We start from the raw sequence: 6,328 nt of genomic DNA, 5'->3' as shown, positions 1-6,328 counted from the left end.
TTTTTTTTTTAAGGCAGTATATAGATCAGCCTTGGTAAGTAGGAACCCATGGTAAGTGGGGCCTGTGCATAACTTCCATCCACCTCTGCCATCATAGCTACTTCATTCGTGCATTCACTGTGATGACATTGGAATAGCCAATGATATAGGTTGGCTAATGGCAATGGGCTGAGTCATTTTGTTTACTTGATGGTTTGGTGCCCCTTCCATGATGGCACTCTCTGGTGGGCATTAACACGTGATACAAAGATCTTTACACTTTGTGCCCGTTCTCTTGTGTCCAATAACCAGTCTCCTTGTCTGTGATCTTCAAATATTGCTCTTTCTGGGTCCATGACCAGTTGGCCCAGTCATTAACCACTGCTCATGAGTTTATATATATTCTATCTTTGAATCATTTTTCTTTCTACAGAAAGTGGATGACTGGTGCAATTTTCCTCACTATTGTCTTTCAGTGTAGCCACTGTCAATTTTCAGCTTGTACCCACATATGTTAACTCATCCATGAACCAAAGTAGGGCTTTCCCTCCTATTCCCTGGTCATAAGGAATCCTTCCATGCAAACCAGGTGTGAGCAGAGGAGAGGCACTAGTGCACCAGTGGTAGATGACCTGGGAGTCTGGGATACCTGCTCTGCAGCTTGCTTCTGCTCTCCAGTCCTGCTCATGCTCAGCCTCACATGTATCTCTTCCATCTCAGAATGGATTGTTACTGGGCTTGCCTAACCTTATGACTTGTGTCTCAGAATCCAATTTATATTAAAGAATAAAGTTACAGAACCTGCCTAAAAACCATGCAACAGTAGTAAAGTAAGTACAGGCCCACAGATAAAGTTTGAACGGATACAAAGTAGAAGTGAAGAGAATTAAGATGTTTTTTCTACTGTTTTTTTCTCTCTACTGTTTTAATTTTACTCCATCTGTATAGGTTCTTTCTGTGTACCAGGCACTGTACTAAGCTTTTTACATGAACTATTATGAATTATTAATTTAATCCATGCAACCTATGAAGTAGGTGGTATCATTATTATTATTCCCATTTTACAGAGGAGGAAACTGACTGGGGGAGGTTAAGTAACTTTCTAAGGAGCACAGAGTTGGTGAGTAGTATAGCAAAGTGTGAATCACAGGACTATCTTAATCCAAAGACTATTCTTTAAATAGCCATACTATTAGCCATTTTCTTCATGCTAGTGTCCATGAGGCAGAATGAGGAAAAAGGGGTGTGTGTGTGTGTGTGTGTGTGTGTGTACGCAAGGGAGGGGAGACTTTTCTAGCTATGGCTATGCTATGCTATGCTGAAGAACTTTATGATTTTTGCTAGTTCATTCAGTTCTTTGTTCAACAAACATCCTCTGAATACCTAGTTAATATAAAAAGTAGCGAAACAGATGTCTTGCCACTATACCCTTGGCACTTCCCCTAGGGAAGGCTCTCTAAGAAGGGAAGGATTGCTGCTCAAGACAGGAGGAGAGAAGGTAGGGCCTATATGGGGAAAGGCTGTACGCATCTGCCCAGGACCACTCTAAGGGTTGGAGGAAGGATAAGATGGCTTAACTATTTGGCCCTAAGATGCAAAATGCTCTCCTCTGCTCCCAAGAGCTGCCCCTGTGGAGTCTGGGTAGAGGTGTTGACAGTCTGGTCCTCCAAGTTCCATTTGATATAGCCTCTGTGTCAGTCATCCCCTTCTCAGGGATCTCCCTGATGTCTCAGTAAGCACCCTGCCCCACTTCATCATTAGAGCGATTGATTACTTTCTACCTCGTGGGCCCAAGTTTCTACTTACCAAGTGGCCATTTCCCTACTGGTTCCTGGGTGCATCTTGGAGCTGCAGGACCCTATGACTGGCCCATTTTTTTTTAGTTAAGCCTGGAAATGTTAACAATCATAATAATAATAACATATTTAGTTAACACTGTGTGCCAGCCCTTGTGCCAAAAGCTCTACGGATGATTACATTTAATCCTGTGATGGAGGTCCAGGTACTGTTACAATTGGCATGCATAAGCCGCTCTCTTGGCCAGGGTTCTGCTGCCCCGTGCCTGCCCTGCACATTCAGACCACTCTAGGACCCTGGCCTGCCACTCTGGCCTCACATGGCACAGACCACCCCCCTGCTGAGCCCAGGGGCAGCCAGGGAGGGCGTTGGTCAGTTTCCCCTTGCCCATTCTTTTCCCTGAACAGGCAGGCATCTCTGCCAGGTCAGCTCCCTTCCCCTCAGCTTCCCTTGTGTTTTTCCTGGCCTTGGCTCATGCTGTTCCTTCTGCCCAGAATTCCTCTTTTCCCTCTTCTGTCTGGTAAAATGCTTATATTTCAAGCCTTGCTTTAATGTCATCCTGACCTCCTGCCCTCCCCTGTCAGAATTAATTGCTCTCTCCTTTGTGTTGCTCAGCAGCACTTATCACTGTGAACTGTAGTTACTTGTTTCTCCGCTCAGCCCGAGGGAAGAGCCAGCAGAGGCCCCGTCTGATTCACCTCCTTGTCTAGGGGCTCAAGGGCCGCCCCGTAAGCGGTTGCTGAAGCCAGTTGGGATTGAGGCAGGAGGCTGTGAAGCTTGACTGGGGACGTGCCTGGGATAGGACCTGAGTTCTCCCTGCATCCCTGCTATCTGTCCAATCTCTTCCTCCCTGACTGGCCAAAACCAGATTTCAGGGACTATGACAGGATTCCCCTCAGCAGGAATATGTCCATCTTCCCTCCCCTCTAGACGAACCTCCTTCTTCAGTGCCCGCCTCCCTCCTGGTATCCTCTCTAGCACAGTGCTACCAGCTCTCCCCATTTAGCAGCATCTGCGGATTTCATTAACTTGCTACTTAACCCCTTTCACTCAGATCAGCTCTGAAGATGATAAATCAGGCCTGGGGCTCATCCCTGCAGCGGCCATCCTCTCCACACCCCCCTCTAACGAGGCTCTGGTTGCCCCTATTCATCACTGGCTGCCCTCTCTTTCTCCTGCAGTTTCATTGCCAGGACCCCCACACCAACACTCACACAGTGTCAGTGTTGTTATAGCCCAGACACTCTGGGCTGAATCCTGGATCCATATTTCAGACAGATCCTGAAGCTGGTGGGCTTCCTAACCCAGATCACCTCTGCCCTAGGGGACTGTGGGCCTTGGCTTCCCTGGGCAGTGGGGTTAGGCCAAAGGCAGCAGGGGAGGGTGGATCCTGGCCTGGGAAAGGATGGAGAGAAGTAAGGGAGCACAGGACTCCATTCTACCCATAAGACTATGTTCATTTATGCATAAGAGGGGTGTGGGAGGAAGCTATAGTAATCTGTATTCTTTGTTTTTTTTTTTATCCTCACCTGAGGATATTTTTTCATTGATTTTTTTCAGAAGGAGTTAAAGGGAGTCAAGGAAGGAAAGGAGGGAGAGAGAAAAACATCGATGTGAGAGAGACACATCGAGCAGCTGCCTCCCACATGCACCCCAACCGGGCTGGGGAGTGAACTCACAACCCAGGTATGTGCCCTTGACTGGGAATCGAACTGGTGACCCTTTTGGTTCTTGGGGCCATGCTCTAACCACTTAGAAACACTGGTCAGGGCTGGATCTGTATTCTTACTCCCTTACTTTCTTCCTCCAGATCTCCAACCCCACCTCAGATCTTCCCAAGAGCCAGCTTTTAAATCTCTGTGACCTTGATAGTCCCACAGGCATCCACCGTGTCCCCAGCTCCTCAGAGAGAGTGGGTGGGATGATATTGCTGTCCCAGTGACCCCGGGTAGGGGGTATGCAGAATAGCATCCAGATTCCCCTTCCATTACCCTGCTCTTTTTCTCTGGGACTTCTTTCCCACCCTCATCTTTCTAGCTCACCCTTTTATTTCTCAAAGCTCCCCTGCTACAGTCAACCTGGGACCCCCTCTTTCCTATTGCCACATGTCACTGTGGCTGCCATTCTGCTCACAGGGTGGGTCACCTGGGCCTCAGTGTAGTGTTAGAGCTGGCACACAGGGTGGTTTCCCCCCAACTTAGCAGAATGGCCCTTTTCCCTCCCACTCTCCTTGCTGGCTCCTTCCTTAAGCCCTGCCCAAATACCATCGCTAATTCTCCTTCCTCCATGTAAGTACCTTGCCCTCTCTCCTTCAGGCCCCAGATCTCTCCTCTTGACTTCTTTCTCTGTCCCTCCCATGCCTCCTCTTCTGTTACCTTCTCGTATTTACAGACATAGACATCCTCAAAGGGACCACCCCAATGTCAGGGGCCCAGCCTTTTTGTAGTTCTAAACAGGGTCCTTTTGGTTTTTCTCTGCCCTTAGCAATCTTTTCTCTCGGGCTCTCTTATATCACCTCCATCTGCCCTCATTCTGTCTCTCCCTTTACCCCCACCCAATTCTCACCTTCATTCCATCATTCTAGTCAGCTCTTGAAAAATATCCATTAGGCTCAAATTGGAGTCTCCCCATCCTAGTTCTTTTCCTACCCTTCTCAGGCCCTGTAATGATTCCCTGGTCTCCTCTCCATTGGCACCCTTCCTCTGGGGCAGGGATAGAGAAAGGGTTGAGGCCATTGGTATTCACTCAGTGCCCCCCCCCCAACCACCACCACCAATGTGTGTTTTTGTCAGACGTTATTTCTACAATGTCTTCATTACCTCCTAATTGGCCAAATCTCTTTTCTTTATTTTTTCTTGTTAAAGACAGATTTAAAGAACGAGTTCAGTAGCTCAGCCATTTTCAGACCATCATTAATTTCCCGCCTTCTTATTTATTAATGGGGCAACTTCCTTGCTGGTATTTCTTGCTCCCTGGATGTCTCTGTAAAAGCCTGCCTGGCTCATGCAGCCCCTGGGACCAGCGCTAACTCACTCTGACTTTGTGCTGCCCTCAGCTGCTCTGGCATACCCTCCACAGCCCTCCCCCCGCCCCCTGCCCCTGCTCTCACAGCCCTCCCTGGTCAAGGCCCCTCCACCCAAGACCTACAGGGAGGAGAGGAGGGTACACCTCCTGCATTCTAGGCACAGAGGACTGAGGTCCCCACTTTTCTCTTCCATCCCATCTCTCCTTCCACTGTATTCCAGGTCCTACACTAAGCTGGACACATGCTGTCACGCTGACTCCTCAAGGCCTTTAGGAACAAAAGAGGAAACTGAAGTTTAGGGAGCAGCAATGATTTGCCCAGGACCACTTTGCTTAGAAGGGGCCAGGCTGTGGCTCTAGTTCTATCAACTCCATATCTTGAGCTTTTTCCTTTATGCCAGCCAGCCCGAGGGAAGCCTATGCAGAAAGGTCATGTTTAGGGTAAGTCTTGATTCAGAGGGAGAAACCAGGACCAGAGAGAAGGCAGCAGCACAGTGGGAAACCGAAGTCAGAGGCCTGAGGGTTAGCAGGACTGTGATTAGCAAACTGTGTTGGGTGACCCGTCTCTCCCTTCCAAATCTTGACCTCTTTGTGTTCCATGTTTGTTTTTTTTTTAATATATTTTATTGATTTTTCACAGAGAGGAGGGGAGAGGGATAGAGAGAAACATCGATGAGAGAGAAACATCGATCAGCTGCCTCCTGCACACTCCCTACTGGGGATGTGCCCGCAACCAAGGTACATGCCCTTGATCGAAATCGAACCTGGGACCCTTCAGTCTGCAGGCCGACGCTCTATCCACTGAGCCAAACCGGTTAGGGCTGTGTTCCATGCTCTTATCCTCCCAAGCCGGTGACTCATGTTCTAATGGTGGCCTTACTAACATGTGGGAAGTTAGTTATCTGAGGACCCTTTCCATGCCTCACGGGTGCTCCCTTTGAGGCCTTCTGAATGTGTTCTGTGTTGATGTCTTTTGACACTGGTTCTTCAGGAACCCTAGCCTTTCTTTCCAGGTGAAGGGGTGGGCCCTGCTGCTGCCCCAAATTGCTGGCCCATGAATAGGTATAGGTAAGAGTTAGTAAGCCTTGGGCTACTTGAGCCAACAGCTACTGCCCCATAGCCCAGGCTTGGGTCTAAGCATATGCTCATTCCCCTGATGACTCCCAAACCTCTGAGCGATGGGGACTTGTTTAGGTATGGTCTTGTTAGGATCCTCCTTGAGCTTTGCCCTGCTGCTGCCCCAAATTGCTGGCCCATGAATAGGAATAGTAAGCCTTAGGCTATTTGAGCCAACAGCTACTGCCCCATAGCCCAGGCCTAGGTCTAAGCATATGCTCATTCCACTGATGACTCCAAAACCTCTGAGCGATGGGGACTTGTGGTATGGTCTTGTTAGGATCCTCCTTGAACTTGCCATAATCAGGAATACTGTTATGCCCTAGGCTCTAGGGCAGCCGTGGGCAAACTACGGCCCGCGGGCCGGATCCGGCCCGTTTGAAAAGAAAAAAACTAAAAAAAAAAAAAAGAC

This window comes from Myotis brandtii, unplaced genomic scaffold (genome assembly GCF_000412655.1).
Source record: "Myotis brandtii unplaced genomic scaffold, ASM41265v1 scaffold235, whole genome shotgun sequence".
NCBI classification, from domain to species: Eukaryota; Metazoa; Chordata; class Mammalia; order Chiroptera; family Vespertilionidae; genus Myotis; species Myotis brandtii.
This window is presented reverse-complemented; position numbering follows the sequence as displayed.